The sequence below is a fragment of the Coturnix japonica genome, chromosome 1 (genome assembly GCF_054131305.1).
Source record: "Coturnix japonica strain WE chromosome 1, WE-NBRP24, whole genome shotgun sequence".
Classification (NCBI taxonomy): domain Eukaryota; kingdom Metazoa; phylum Chordata; class Aves; order Galliformes; family Phasianidae; genus Coturnix; species Coturnix japonica.
In genome coordinates this window covers 22,588,661-22,604,865 of record NC_140663.1, presented here as the reverse complement: position 1 = coordinate 22,604,865, position 16,205 = coordinate 22,588,661, and positions in this window count along the sequence as shown.

The following is a 16,205-nucleotide window of genomic DNA, read 5'->3' as shown; positions in this document are numbered from 1 at the left end:
AGAAAATGCATTGCAAGTTAAGACCAACTTTGCGAGTTAACCCTAAAAATGTAAAGAATCAGTGGTGGTTAATGATGTTTTGATGAATTCAAGAACACATTCAGCAAGCTACAGTGTCTGGTTTATATGTCTAAACTAGAAGTGGATAAGGCTCCCTGAGCATCAGCTTTCTGTTTTCCACAGGAGCCAAAAGGTGGTCGAATCTGACAGTCATTTCATCAAAATAAACAGCAAAGTGGGAACAGCTTATTCCATCATGAAACAGGATCTGTCTGTGTTAATAGTAGTGATGTTACCAGATTGACCTGTATCATAGAATACCCAGTAGATCTCATGTAATTTCTTGCTATGTTTTATTCTTTGTTCACTCTTCCCTTTTTGCTCATAAGAAATTCTGCAAAACAAAAGTTTCTTGGAAGGTATTTTTTAATGGTTAATTGCAAATGAAATAGAATTCATTTATAAAGGACATCTAAGTCATTCCAGCATGACTTTGAAAACTGTAATTGAGAACAACTCTTGTTGTTGACTGCCCATTTCAAGGCCATCAAAATCACCACACCTTTTGGTAAACAATATCTGTTTTCAAGCAGTGGCTTACTGTATTTTTTTTACTATTTATAGTTGTGTGCATTGCATAAAATTAATACCAAAATATCTTTCCTTGAAAATTTTATTATCCCTTTTAAATATAGTTGTTGACTTTGTTGCTTTCCTTCTCAGCAAAGCTAGTACCAGAGTACTGTAGTTCTATAAAATTATTTTAGAGCATAACAAAAGCTCCTAGACTTTAATAACTATACATGACTGATCTGTCCTCTCTGGCAAGGTTAACTGTTTCTCCCAAGGAGTTAAGTGGCATATAAACTATTGTTCACACCATTTGTGCTAACAGCCTAGCATGACCTCAAATGCTGTAGTGGTCATACACGGTATCTTGTACAATACATTTATCAACAAAGGTAAAAGGACCACAGGGGCAGTGCTGACTTTAAGTGTATTAGGGATCTATAAGGATAAATGCCTAACCTCACTCTACAGCAAAAAGTAATTACAGAACCATTGTTTCTATAGTGTTAATATTTTTTCACAGTTCTTTAGAAATATAAGCTATTTAGTTCTTAGGTTGACATCTGTACTGCATTATATTTTATACAATGCATCTAGACTAAAGTGTAGAGCAATCATGTAACTGTGAGATCATTTTACTTTTACAAGAAATCATCAACAGAAATAAAGCACAGAAAAGGGAACAGATTGAATTCAGTAGTTATTTTTAATAGATTTAAATGATCTAATTAACAATAGCCTTAACAGCAGAATTTTAGGGCTTTATTTTAAAATTGCATGCCCCATTTACAGTGTGTATAATTTTACATACTTATTCACACTTAATACTTTTTCCATCCATTAGCTCTTGGTTGCAACTGGCTCCCAGTCCTTGGACTCCCACCCACTTCATAATTAAGTGCCCTACCTGAAAAGGAGGTAAGATTCACTCAAGTAGAGAGTGACCACCCTTGTACTATTTAAGATAAATGAATTCAGTACAGGAGAAAACAAATTTGTCAAAATTTTCCATTTGAAAATAGTGTTCCAAAAGCTCACCTAAGGATAGTCAAGAGATAGGCATTTATGATTTGCAGGGTATTTGAAAGCGGTAATTATTCTTGTAGCCATGAATAATGAATAATTATCAGAACAATCCATTGTCACGTGGCAGAGATATTTACAAAGGTCATAGTCCCAAACTCCTTACTTGAGGAAAATCTCCACTGAAGCAGATAAAAAAATTATAATAAAAATTAAAGAGGAACCTGGCTAATGGGAACTGGAGTCACTATCATCTTTTAAGTCTGTGGGAAATCAAAGCAACTATTAATAGCTAAGGAATATGATTAAAGTTTTTTGCTATCCTATTTCCAGGTGGGGCTAATACTGTGCACTGCAGAGAGAGGTTTGAGAAGCCCCTGGCAGACAATTACCATGTGACTCCCCATAGAAAAGTTTGGGGTCCAACAGCAGTTGTTTTTTGCATTTGTAGTAATAGCTTTCTGTTCTCTGCAATGTTTTAACTGTTATATTGTCACCACAGAGTGGTCTGTTGTTCACCCAAGTTAGCTGAATACTGAATATCGCTGGGAAAGCCCCATAATACTAAATCCCCTGTCTTATTTTGGAAAATAGGCATTTTTTATTGCTTTTATATGTATGACTTGCTAATTAGAGTTCACTTTTTACCACTATAATGCACCGATAAATGAACTTGCTGATTTTTTCTTGTACAGCAATCCTTTACACATATATGCATTGCAACAGTTCTCCCACTTATCCACTTCCCACATTCACTGTGTAATCCAGACTTGTTCACTCTGTACAAAGAATCCTCTCCATGTTCTGTCTGGACTCTGCATCATGTGTCATCTGGTCCCTCCTGGGTATGGATATGGGGGGCAATATCAATCCCAAAAAAGTTAAAAGGAAAAAAAAGCTACATATTTCTCATTGTTTTTTCATGCCAATAAAAACATTTTGCTCTTTACCACGTATCATAGCATTGACATCTGCCCTCAAGGTGAGGTGTCTTTTTGCTGCACTTCTGTGTGTATTAAACATTTCACATTATCGCCAGTTTCTCTCACTTAAGCAAGAATCTTCCTCTAAATGTTTCCTGTCTAACTGACAATAATGCAAATTTATAAGGGCCAGATTCTGAGCCAAGCCTCCCATTTTTGTGTCTACCACCTTGGAGGCACAACATAGCTCACTTGGACACTGAACATCTGGAGTGCAGCAGTTATCATTTGCTCTGTTCTTTATGCCAGTATGGCCATGTGCCATTATGAAAAGGACATTAATTTAAACTTTCAGAAGGAAAAAGATCTGTGCTGTGTTTGTGACGTTATTTTCCCATAGTAAAATTAGCATTTGGGTTTTCTGCTGGGGGGCTAGGGGGTTAATTCTTTGTTTGCTTTTCTTTTGTTTTTAAAGACCTCTTCATTTTTCAAAAATACATTCTGTGTTATGCAGTAGAAAAGAAACCTTGTCTGGTATTATGATATACGTTATTCAGAACACTGTGTGATTTTGTTTAGATGAGAAGTGTGCACATGCACGGTGGAATTACCAATGTAAAATGGTTTGGGGGCAAGTAAGCTACAAAACTAGGCAAAAGTAAAATCATAGTATTGAATAAAAGTTAATATTCTCCAATATCACCCTTAATTTGGAAGCAAAACAGACTATAAAAATACTCATGTGTGGAGGATCAAAGGCCATCTACATTATTAATTATCAAAAGATACTGCTAGGATCATGAATAAATTTAAGAAATAAAGAGAAAATCTTGATGAATTAAAGTTTAGTCTTTCTCTTGGGACTAGGTTTTGAGCTTTTTCAGGCAAACCATAAGCTATTCCTTATTCTTCTAAGGATACAAAAAGAATTGAAATTGAACTGTACTTTCATTGCTAGTGTATGATTGCCAGTCCAACTACACATAGAAGTTCCTGCCTTTCACTTGTCTGCTTTAGCATTTGAGCCAGTGTTTGCTTACAAGTGAAAGATCTGTTTGATAGCTGTATACTAAACTGTAGAATATATTTCCTTGGTACCGTAGTTCCCTAGGATTTCTCTTCCTTGGCCTCTTCTTTGGCCTTTTGGATGCCTCTAGTGCTAACTTTGCTGTTGGCTGTGAAATTGCCTCTAGGGCTGCTGTAGGGTCAGACAGCTCATGGTCTGTTTTTTCTTCACAGCTGCCATTGATGGAGAGCTGTTCTTACCTTAGAGAGAGGTGTGATTAAAAAGCCAGGTACTGAACTTCCTAAATTTTCCCAATATGCCTCTGGAATCCCCTTAACCATGTTTTGAAAAAAAATCCCATGGCATTCATTAAATAACTGGGGAAATTCTTTTAAGAGCTGCTTTTTCTTTTCCTGTGCAAAACAACATAAATATCTTCAAAAGGTTCTTTAGAAATGGATTATACAATACTATTTTTTCATTTCTTCTCCACATAACTTCTCCCCATGTACACATTATTGTTATTGACAGCAATTCTAAAGCCCTTTAAAAAAAAAAAAGAAATTAAATAGCGAATCAATAAAGATTAGCTATTTACTGTAGATTATTACTTTATCACTCCCATAATTACAATAATGGTTGCTGATGGAAATTCTATTTATGTGAATCATTTTATACTTGTTATTTATTATTATTAATGTTACCATTATTATCTTCTTACCCTTCAGTTCACAAGATGTATCTTCTCTGTGAATTTTAATTTCAATATCTTGCTATTATACTGTACATAATCCTATCAAAGACTGTCCTTCATGCAACATTTTCAGTGATATATTATCACAGAGACCATTAATGAATGAGCTTCATATCTTACTAATACTGTTTTAGATACTATTTTTATTAATTTTCTAAGCTGTAATTCTTCATATGGTACCTATGTCTGTCTTCTATTAAAGTTGTGTTTTTGATTTTAACATGAGGATTTCAAAGGGAGACATTAACTTTGTCTTTAAAAATACATTTCTGTTCATAGATTCTAAATGATGATATTATAGTATCCCCGCTTTGTTCTTTTGGACTTTTCATAAATTCACAGCCATATTTTCCCCTAGTTTTTACAAGCAGTATTCAGTTAATAAACAATTTTTTTTTTTTACAAATATTTTTTTTTCCTCATGGTATTCCACAAGGATCTAAAAAACATATAGTCAAGGCACTTGGCATTGTTCTTCTGAGATATGAATTATTGTAATGAATGACAGATAAATATTTATCAGTTTCTAAGCATACGTTACAAGTGAAAACAATAACTGAACGCTACATATTGTAAGTTTCTATTAGCTAATTTTTCAGATAAATGACAAATTTATTTATAAGGGACCACTACTGTGATCAGTTTGTTCATTTTGCCATATCTTTTCTTTATTCTCATGGTTTTCTCATAAGACTACTGCATATGATATTCAGTTCCTCAAATATTTTAAACACAATGTCTGAAGAGCACCGTACTCTCAAAGTAGAAAAATGGTATTGGTTTAGAATCACAGTTTAAGAGCAAAACATCTTCACTGGCATTTGAAGTATAGATTTAACTAATCTTGTACTGTTTAACCTTTTTTACTTATACATTCAGATTGTATAGTGTTTGTAGTCAGCACTAAAAGGTCTTTAAAATTGCAGTATATATAGAAAATGTAAATAAGTCTTACAGACTTTCTTAAGAATATTAAATATACATGTACTCTGCAGTGTAGATTAATAGCTGAGGAGTGACGCATCGTTACGGTAACATAAACCTATGATATATTTAGCATATAGTGCACTAACCTGCATAAACAAAACATAGCCTTGTGATGGCTTTGTAAAGATATACATCATTAATCTTTATACCAAACGTATTATATTTACCAATTTTTTAAAGTGAAATTTACAACTAATATATAATTCAAAATCTATGACCAAATAGCAAGTTGCTCTCATGGCAAACTGCAGAGAACTGCATAAATTTTCATTTACATAACAATACATTAACATGAAAAACCTAAGACCGTACAAAATTAAAAGATTCAATACAACCTATCTTAGTAAAGCTTTCTTAATTCCTGTGAAAAGGATCTGAATAAATATGAATATTAGCAATTCTTTGCTTGTTAGAACAATATCATAGATATGTGAGATTCACTTTTTTAATATTTGGCTTTTTCCATGGGGCATTTCCACAACCTCATAGGTTAAAATGTTTCTATTGATTTTTATGTCTGGATTTATCGTGTACATATAAGCAACAGAGTACAGCAGCTCATCTGATATCATAGGCATAGCAATGTGATTTACAAAAGCCCGAGGATTTTACTTTAGATAACATAAAGGGAAGGTGCATACAGATGGACCAGTTCATCACAGCACTTAAAGACATGCCTAAATATAAGCATAAACAGTGCTGTATTTAAAGCAAATCAAGTGCTTGAGTCCTGGATGAAGTGAGGCTTAGATTATTTTTGAATCCATTATTTTTTAGTGTTTAGCTTACCATTTGGCCAGGCCCAAATCCATTCCTAATGGATTTTTTTCTCCTTACAGAATATGTAGCTCTAGTCTTTGTGCCTTAGTATGACTGATTTAACTGAGGCTTGTCATGCTGATGAGATAGGGACATTGCATCTTTATTTAGATAGTGACTTGGCAAAGCATTGAAATCTGTGTTTTACTTCAGGAAACTGTAGAAAATCAGCCCCATAGAAGCTAACAGGGTTAAACATTCTTAAAGTTAAGCATATGCTTACATGTTTTGCTGGACTGAGGCCAAGGGTACCAGTTCAGAAAAACATTTAAGTGCATGCTTACATCCTTTGATGTTAATGGGATTTAAGCTTGAAGATTTACATATATGCGACAGTGATTTGCTGAATGAAGAAACAGTGTTGACTTGAGGGCTCAGACTGTAACATTCAAAGTGGACCCATCTCCTGGTGATTTCCAACATATCTAGAGGAATCAGAGTCCCTAGAAGTCTTTAAAAATATTGTGTTTTATGAAACACAGAACACAGTACTTATCACAGCTGTGGTGTGACTCTAATACCACAGTATCCGGCAGGAGGAAGCTTTCTTGAACTGAATCCTTTAGGATTGCGCTCTGTGCTCTGGACAGAACCCCAGGGTCTGATTTCATGTGCTAAGAGTCAGCATCATTCCAGATCCATGTCCCGGTCTTCACCATCTCAAAGTTAGGTTTCTAATTTAATCCTCTTTCTTTCCTTACTGGTTGCTGGGGGTTTGTCTTTTCCTAAAAGAGTTGTCAAAATGAATGGAATTGCTCTCTCTTTGGAGGTACCTACATCCTTTGGTGGGCTGCAAAGAGAGCTGAAATTAGACGCATGTGTTTTAGGCAGATGGATCCAGCTGATGTAAAATGTACACTCAGTAACTAACCTTACCTCTGAAATCCAATTGGAGTGCTGTCACTTCATCTTTTTCTTCAGGAGAACATTAAAATTACAATGTGTCCACAAGGGGCTTTGTAACAAACATTGCAGGTTAGCATCTACTCCAAATATACAGTGTTCATACACTCTGAGTATACAGTAGTTACAGTATCTGAAATATACTTCTATTGGGGTCCCACATGAACAATTACTCTGGACAATATTTACTAAATATGTCATTTTTCACCAAAAGACTTTTTTTCTTTTTTTTTCTCTTTGTTTTTAAGAAATCTGAGTGTTGGTCTGAGAGAAATGGCAGCTTTCTTTTCTGTGCTTACAGAGTAAAATTATGTCTGTCAGAGATGAAAATACCATAATTATGTCTTCTTATAATTTATTCATTACTTTATGGATCTAAAGCCTTCCAAGGAATGTCACAATTCTACAGAAAATTCTCGAATACAGCATTTAGCAACTTGATTTCTGATGTAGCTGACAGGTTCAGATAAACACAGTTAGCAAATGCATAGGTAGTATTTGCTCCTTTTCCACTGGTGATGGCAGGATATTCTTGAGGCTGGGAAATAGCTTTAAACTGTAATGATCACTGAGCAGTAGCTATAAATTGAGTGAAGTTTTACCACTTCAGCAGGGGGCTCTGCAATAGTCTGCAGTGCAAGCATCCAGTATGGGAGTATATAAGTATTAGCATTGCCCTTGGCAATATCTATACTGTACTTGACCTCAAGATACTCCCGACGTATCTAAAATATTCATATCTCCCTTGGTATGCTCTAGTTTTCCTTTTCACTGCCACTCTACTGTCTTCTCTCTCATTCTTTGGTGGAGTAAACTAACAGCAACTGGAGTTGTAGCTGAAATTACTGCTGAGATTCTCACTGTCAGCTGTTTAATATGTAGGAGTTCTGTTTTGTTCTGATTGCGTATGTTTAGCAATTTCCACAATAGACTTTCTTCTTTGTAGAACTGTCTCTTCTATGATGAATGTAGAGGAAGCAGAAGGTCCTGTGCCATTATTCCAAGCCAAAAAGGAGAATTGGCTTTATGGGTATGAGGTACTAGTCTGAGTAGTTGGCTGAAAAAGTTATGTCCCTTTGGAATGACACACAAACACATTATGAAGACAGGTTTCAGTTTACAGATCACTGCCATTCTGTAGCTGAGGAAAACTCAGCTCCTACTCAAATTCTGGCCTGAGAAGACATAGAGTCACTCAGCAGGTGATAAGGAGGATACAGCTGTTATCAGAGTCAAGATCATGAGATAACTTAGCACTATGGAATGGTAAAGGTGGTATGGAGCAGAGGTTCCCTACCCACAAGCACTCTGCAATTCCTGTTTTGTTGTTTGTTGCCTGTACACAAAAGGATCAAATCTCCCTTTGCAGCTTTATCCAGCTCCCATTAAAGGGCATCACAAATCCCATTGCCCTGAGCAGAACTGGATCTGTATAACCAAAATCCTTTTATGTGTCTGAGAGAATAGTGTCCTCTGTGTCGTCTCTGTTCAGCTCCAGCCTGGTTTGTAACTTCCACTTTCCCTATTTGAGTTCTGTGCAGCATGAAATTTGATTGTGCCAGGTGTTTCAGTGATGTTTTACTGATGTGGTATTCCCCTTGAAATTAATGTCTTTCTAATCACACACATTTACAGATTAAAGAGGCACTTGATGAAGTAGAATGGACTGAGTTCGTTCCTGGCTTTAATGTCATATTCTTACCTTAAGTACAAATATTTTATGTTGTCTTTTCTTATGTCAGTGGTTTTTAATGTGCCCATAAAATGATAGTTCTATGAGTTGCAAACTCATATTTGTTTTCAGTTAACTCTACTTGTATATCCCTCAGGAGTAGAATTACAGTCATGGAAGCTGATGCAGTGAATTTGGTGGTTTATAAGTAGGAAATACTTAGATTTTGGGGCATATGCAGCCTTTCATGTACAAAGTTCTCATTTTAATGTACCTCAGGCTACAGGCTTTACGATTTACAGTTAATTAGGATTCTGATTTGGGTTGAAAATTCCAATACCTATATGCTTTTATACATGCATTTCAGATCATGCTGGCTGAAGCAAATAACTGTGACTGTAGTCAATAAATGAATGTATACCACAGGGAGCAGCCCTTCCCCCGGCCTCCTCTGACAACCTGCAAGAAAATCCTACTGTGCTCCCAGTTCACAGCAATATCATTCTGACATCACTTTGTGATAGCTGGAAGATTTCCTTGCCTATCATTTAACAAAATCCCAATACCATTTCCTTACTTTTAACAAAGTCTCAAAATCCCTTATGTATCCCATATTTGCTCTGCCTGTATTTCATGCTCAAATTGAACTCTTTAGATAACCGAGTTCTAATCTGCACATGTAGATGTGACTTTTATTAGCATCAGTCAGCACTGCATAAGTGTGTGGAAGGGTAAGTGAGGTAAATTCCAAAATACAAATGCTGGAGAGAGAATAACAAAGCATACAAGTTAGGAATTCAGCACTGAAATATTCCATGTTTCTTTTGTATATTGGGATGTGTAGCAATGCTAATAGCTACTTAAAAGGGGATAATTTCATATGATTCAACAATTCTTTTTAAAATATAAGTATTTAAAATATATATTTTTTAAATTTCTAAATTTCTTATTCTTTACTTTCCTGAAAATACTTTCATACAGCCTTCTTCTCTGTACTAGTTTTGCCTTTTTTTATTTGTTGAAGAATTGATATCTTTAAATTGTGTGTTAAAAAACAAACAAACAAAAAAAAACTGTTAGCCTCAAACGCTATTCTCAGATATTTTCAGAAAATTAAGCTTAACTTTGAAGCTCATCATTAAACTGTCCAGGAATTGGATTGAGCTGGAGCTGTACAGTTTGAACACGATACAGCAGGGACAGAGATAAGATATATAACTGGAGGAATCCTAGAGAGCAGACAGTGCTCTTACTTTGCTGTAGAAAAGGGGACAGCTGCTGGGATAGACTAGTATACATGAGCACTTGTCTTCGCAAATCCCTTTTCCCATGATGATGGCAGTCTGGAAAGAAGAAATAGAACCCAAGTTAGCTCTGTAGTACATTGCTGCTGGAAGAAACCGTGTACTTGCTTATACTACGAAACAGGCCTTGAAATAGCTGCTAACAACCAGGATTTACAGTGGTAGAGAATTTACACTGGTGGGGGGCTTTATTTGACACAGTATGCAATAAATATATACAGTTTTGAACATGACAAAACATACTTGCTTAGCTTATTCATTCATAATGTCAATATAGGCAGGTGGTCTAACTAACTTTAGCTGCACCATCAGGAAAAAATATATTCTGCAAAATAGAAAGTAAGAGCTGAAAATGTTCACTGGGAAAGCTAAAATTTTGAAGAACAAGCCAAGGATGTTTAGGGCCTTGCACCTTGTGCAGTCATTTTCAACTTCACAAAAATAGATTAAAGAAGCCAGTTTGGAAACTTTTTATGATGATTTGTCTTACCACAGGACAAAAAACTTACTTCATGTATAAAAAAATAGAAAATAGAAAAAAATAGAAAATCAGTACAAAATCTGTCCAGTTTATGGCCATTACCTGTTGGCAACTGCCCAGCTTGTGTAACAGCCATATGTAAATTCTCTGCCAAGATTAGACTTGTACTGTGCTGCACACCACATAAACATTTAGGAGATTAGATACATGAGATACTCGCTCAGATCCTATACTTCTAAAAATGGAATCGTTCTAATGAGTAAACAAAATATGGGCATATTATTCTGTGGAGCTATGGATTTAATAAACAGAGAGAGACCAGACAGCTCTGGTAGAGCCTGGCAATGTCAGAGGCCAGAGCACTTTGATGGATTTTGTTGGCAGTTGGGCACAGAAACCACATTACACTTGATTGCCAACTATTAAACCATCTCTAATGGCCTTAACTGCACACCGATTTATGCTAAACAAAGCACCCTTCAGATACCATGGTGGTCATTTTGGCAAAGTGACATTCACTGAGATGGTCAAATTCTCTGGACTCGGTTAGCTTTCTCAAGTGCAGTAGGCAGCTCTGATTTAGATATTTGCTTGTTTGTTTTGAAAAACTTTCAACTGTCCCTACTGACAGACTTTAAAAGATCAAGAGCCCTGATGATATTATTTCACACATCAAGCAAGTGATTAATATCGCTTTGACATCACCAATAAGAGTAGTTTAACTAACATATTCCGTATGTTTGGAATATCAGTGCCTACAGATGCACTCTTAGCTCTGCTAATGTAAGAGGAGTATTTCAATGAAGTGTTACTAAATTAAATATCAATATTTTGTGATAAATAAATAAATAAATAAATAAGCAAGAGATGAATAAATAAACAAGGGATAATGAGTACAATGCATACTCCTGCCTTTGGGAGATGCATGAGAGCTTTAGAAGAAGTATGGAATGCAGCTGTCATTCTTTTCACTTTATTTTATAGAAACACAGAAGATGATGTGTTTAAATCTGTCATTTTCAGGTATTAATATACTGGGTACTGCAAACTGTTTACTAGAGTTAACAATTTTTTCACAAGATTTTTATTTTAATACAATTTTAATACTTTAAAATGAAAATCTAATGAACAAGTAATACTTTCTCAGATTATTTGTAATAGAAACTTTACCATAAATGTTATTAAGATCACTGAAGTCTTTGTTAGCAAAAACCATTTTGTCCATTCTCATTGTTTAGATTAAGAACTGTTTTACTACCAGAGTGAAAAGTATGAGACTCCACTTGCTCTTAAGAATTTTAAATGAATTGATACTGTCCTTCTTTACTTAACATAAAACCGTTGGTTAATTATCTAAACCTTTCTCGATGTAAAATGAGTCTCATTAAGTTACCTCACCAAAGATATTTTACAAGCTGTTTTATTGATGTATGCAGTCAAATTCTCAAGGACATTCAAAACATTTTACAGTTGTTTATACAGTATTTCACACCTGAAATTTGGAATATTATCAATTCCATGGGTAATTAAAAGGCCTTTTGAAAGCCCACATGAATGTGTTCAGCTACATAGGAGAAATCAATAGAAGATATGACTGAGCCATTTATGTTGCAAGTAAGGTCAGAACTGAGTCATTAGCACACATCACTCAGCTAATAAACGAGGTGAAGATATACAGATACCTTATGATCTGTATATAGAGGTATGTATATTACCTGTATTTCCAGAATTACCTGAAGTTGAATTATTATATAAAAAGAATTGTTTGAATATTAGACCTTGTCTGAAGCCTGTTACAGTCAATAGAAAGATCTGGCTTTCACTCAAGCTTCTAAACTGGAGAAAAGTCTATGGGAACTCAGAACAGCTACAAATTCACATAGACCTACTGTCAACTTATCACAGAGTTATACTACTGATAATGGTATTTTACATTAAACAATTTCTGTGAAGAAACAATGGCTTGTTTTAGTGTGATCCTTCATCCCTCTATGCAATTATTGTTAACTGTTTCCTTTTAACTAAGATCTGTATAGAAAATTGCTTTTAATAAACTGCTATCCCTTGCAGATTTTAATGTTCATTGAGTAGGTGATGTTTGGAGTCTTTGATCAATGACTTGAGCTCATTTACTTTAAAATCACAAACAAGTCTTAAAAACGTGCCTTTTAATTTCATATCATGTCCTCAGCAGTAGCTACTTATATCATGGTTTTATGTCTAGTAGGATGTTACCAATAACTTGTCACATTGACATCAGATAACCTAAGAAAGCACAGGGACCATTGAATAAAAGCCAGGCATCTGCAAACAAAACAAGAGTGTTGCTAACATGTATTAAAGCAAATAAATGAAAAGACTTGTTGAAAAACTTTAGTTTAAGCTCTCTTCAAGTTAAAGGTGCAGTTATGTTAACATCATGATAAAAGAGAGATATAACCAGAGAGCAAGTCTCAAATCCTAAAAGGGTAAAAAGATGTGGTTTGTTTATCATGAGACTGCTATTCCAACCACTAATCTTTCTGTCCCAGGAAGTGCCTTGTTCTCTTTTCTGTGTTGGAAAGCTGCCTAACAAATGTATTTTTTTCAAGACAATGAAGAAAGCAGACTTCTAATTTTTCTTATCAGTTCAATCTCTTTCATTCAGCTGACAATGTTCTCTTGTAGACTAGGTCTCTTTTCATAAGAATTACTAAATGACAAGTTACTTTTGCTTTTATTTTATTTTTTTCACACCAGAATCTTAAAATTTATAGGCAATTCTTAGTTTGCACATTATTTTTAAACATGAAAATACGTAATAAAGTATTCAGTGCTGTGACATTGCAAAACTAGATTGTTACTGTAGGCGTAATTATTCCTGGCATTTTATGAATCAGTATTTTCACATTCCTCTTTTATTAAAACATTACTCAGAGCAGAGTAGAGAGAAAGCTGGTATCTATCGGTATCTCTCTAACAAATTATCTACTGAACCCTGATTAAGTCAGAAAGAATTTAAGATTTTTGTCACTGAGCTGGGTTCATTACAAACCATGTACCCTCTACCTACCTCAATTTCTCCTTTTGTAAAATACTATTTTGTAAAGCAGTTGTGTTTTTGTTTTCTTTTAATTATAGTTTTTAATAGAGGAAAAATATCATTTAAAAAAATTTCATTTAAAAACTGACCACTTATGCCATTTTTGGAGCAAGAAAGCAAAAGAAGTTACTTTATGGATACTAACAGAACAATGTAGATAGGAACATTGCATTCTGTTTGATTCAGAAAATTATTTTCTCCATCAGTGGATAATTTAATAAAGAAAGACTGAAAAACCCAAATCATTGAAAGACCCAGATACTATCATAGGTATAACAAGACATAAATTACTATTATATAGAAAGCGTTTAATTATTCACATAAAAAGCATTCTAGCCTTCCTCCCCAACAGCCTTTTAACCCACATCCAGCCCCACAAAAAGTTCTGAGTAAGGATAACACAAAATTTCTTTTCTCTGGCCTTTTGAAATTATTTTTAAAGTCAGTCCACAAATGATCTGGAGTGACAAAGGCTTACCTCCTTGTAACTGTGGTCACAAAGGCTCAGAATAGACAACAGGTTCAAATTTCTCCCTTAAAAAAAAACTAATGCTTGTGGAGTGCAGAATCTATCAACTTCTTACATTTGTGGCCGTATGTTAAGGTGACATTTTGTCTGCTAGACTGTGTGACATTCCTTCAGAGGCAAAAGTGTCAAGAAGATTGTACTGAAGCTGTTCAAAAGCATAAGCACAACTCTCTCTTGAAGGTTTGCCTCTGCACTGATCAAGACTGATTGGGACCAGTGGATTTTCACACAGCATCTACCTCTTACTCTGTGTTGGGGTATGACTGTGGAGAAACTGCAGGTATAACCTGCAGTTAGTGTGCTGTGTGAATTGAACCACACTGGTAGTTATGATTTCAGCTCTTCTAAATTACCACCCAAAAAGTAAGTAAGCTGGATGTTTTTTTCTTTATACTTAGATGGAGTATGTAAATATGCACATAGGAATATTAATGTTAGTTAAGCAGTTATTAGTGAGTGTCATTGCCTCAAAGCCAACCACCTAACAAGAGGAAACAATGATTCCAAGCAGATGCAGTCCCAAGGGAAAGTAGGACCTGTGCCTAAGGAGGGAACCCACTCTCGACCACTGGATAATACCAGAGATAGGAGAGATACTTGATTTTTCTTAGCTCTCCTGAGGCAAAATCTGGCTTGCAGGATTGCTTTTACTTTAGGGCAAAGAGAAAAGAATGTTGTTCAATAACTGTTAGTTACACATGCAAAACAACAACAAAAACAAACAAACAAACAAGCAAAAAAAAAAACCTGAAGAAAAAAACTCCAATAACTGAAGAAAAATGAAAAAGTTAAAGATCGTGGCATCTTACTCACTCTTTGAGTAATTGCCTGAAGACAGAGTGAATTACAATTGGCCTTCACCAGTGCCCAGACTCTCCATTTTGCTGAATTCTATTAGATAACACCAGAAAGTGTATATAAATTAGCTGGGGGATTGTTTTCAGAAAAGATGAGTAAGGTTTTGAGGAGATGTCCCAACTCACGATTTTTTTAAATCAAACTTTGCAACAATTTGGGGGGAGAAAAGTTAAAAAGGAAATAAATAATTAAATAACAGAAATTAGTCACTCTCACTTGCCATTTGCTTGCATCAAAACTCTGGGGCATTGCCTGTCTTTTGATTCAGCTGTTCCCTTGGCATAGAAATACACTTAAACAAGTAGGAAATATGATGAGAAACATGCTTCCTTGTGGTATTTCCAATTGGAAATAGCAAGAGGAAAAAATGCTTTATCACTTTATTCCCAAACAGAAATAATCTGAGAAAGCTGGTTCCTCACAGCTTCTGCTGATTGCTTAAATAGGTGGACACATGGCAGAAAAGCCTTTTTAGTGGGCTTCGCTTAAGTAAGAAGTGATTCAGCTGTCCAAATACCTCACTCCTCCAGAGAAGTAAATGGTATGCTTTCTCTTCCCAAGAAACAGATTGTATTCACATCTAAGACAAATCATACAAAGTGAAGTAAGACTCATGAGCCAACGTCTCAGAGGATTCAGAAAATTGTAATGATGCTAGTAGGGACTGTGTTATAGGCTAGGATTAAGAGTCAGAGAATAAGGTTTTCTGAACATTATGAGAATTTAGGAAATCAGGTTTAATTGCCCTCTCACAACAAGCTTTATTCTGTGTAACTGTTGATCTGTTTGATGTCATATCAACCACATTAATTATCAGATTATTTTGGTGAAAGTAGCTTCAATTTGGGAAGCACTTTAGTTTGGGAAGCAATCTGCTTGGAAACACTATAAGTAATACTACTTTCCCAGAGAGTTTAAAAATAAGGTATTTTTCTTTTGTTACTGATGAAGGGGAAAAGATTTGGGATACAATTTTTTGAAAATACTGAAATAACAATTATCTCTTTGCCTTTCTTTTGTCACTAGTCCAGATAAAATATAGTCCAGATAAAATACATCTAGCAGTAAAATCATGGGGGAGGTATTTGCACACATTCAACTCCAACGTTATCCTCATTATTAAGCTTTGTTCATTCCCATCATTACACTGTCCCCTACCTTTAACAATCTCTCAGCTGCCCTTATATATGGTGGAATTGCAGGAGACCTTACTGGTTTCAACACCTAGTTTATCTGTTCCTGCTGAAACACACATGAACTCTAAAAAATGTAAGCTTCCCACCACATGTTGAGA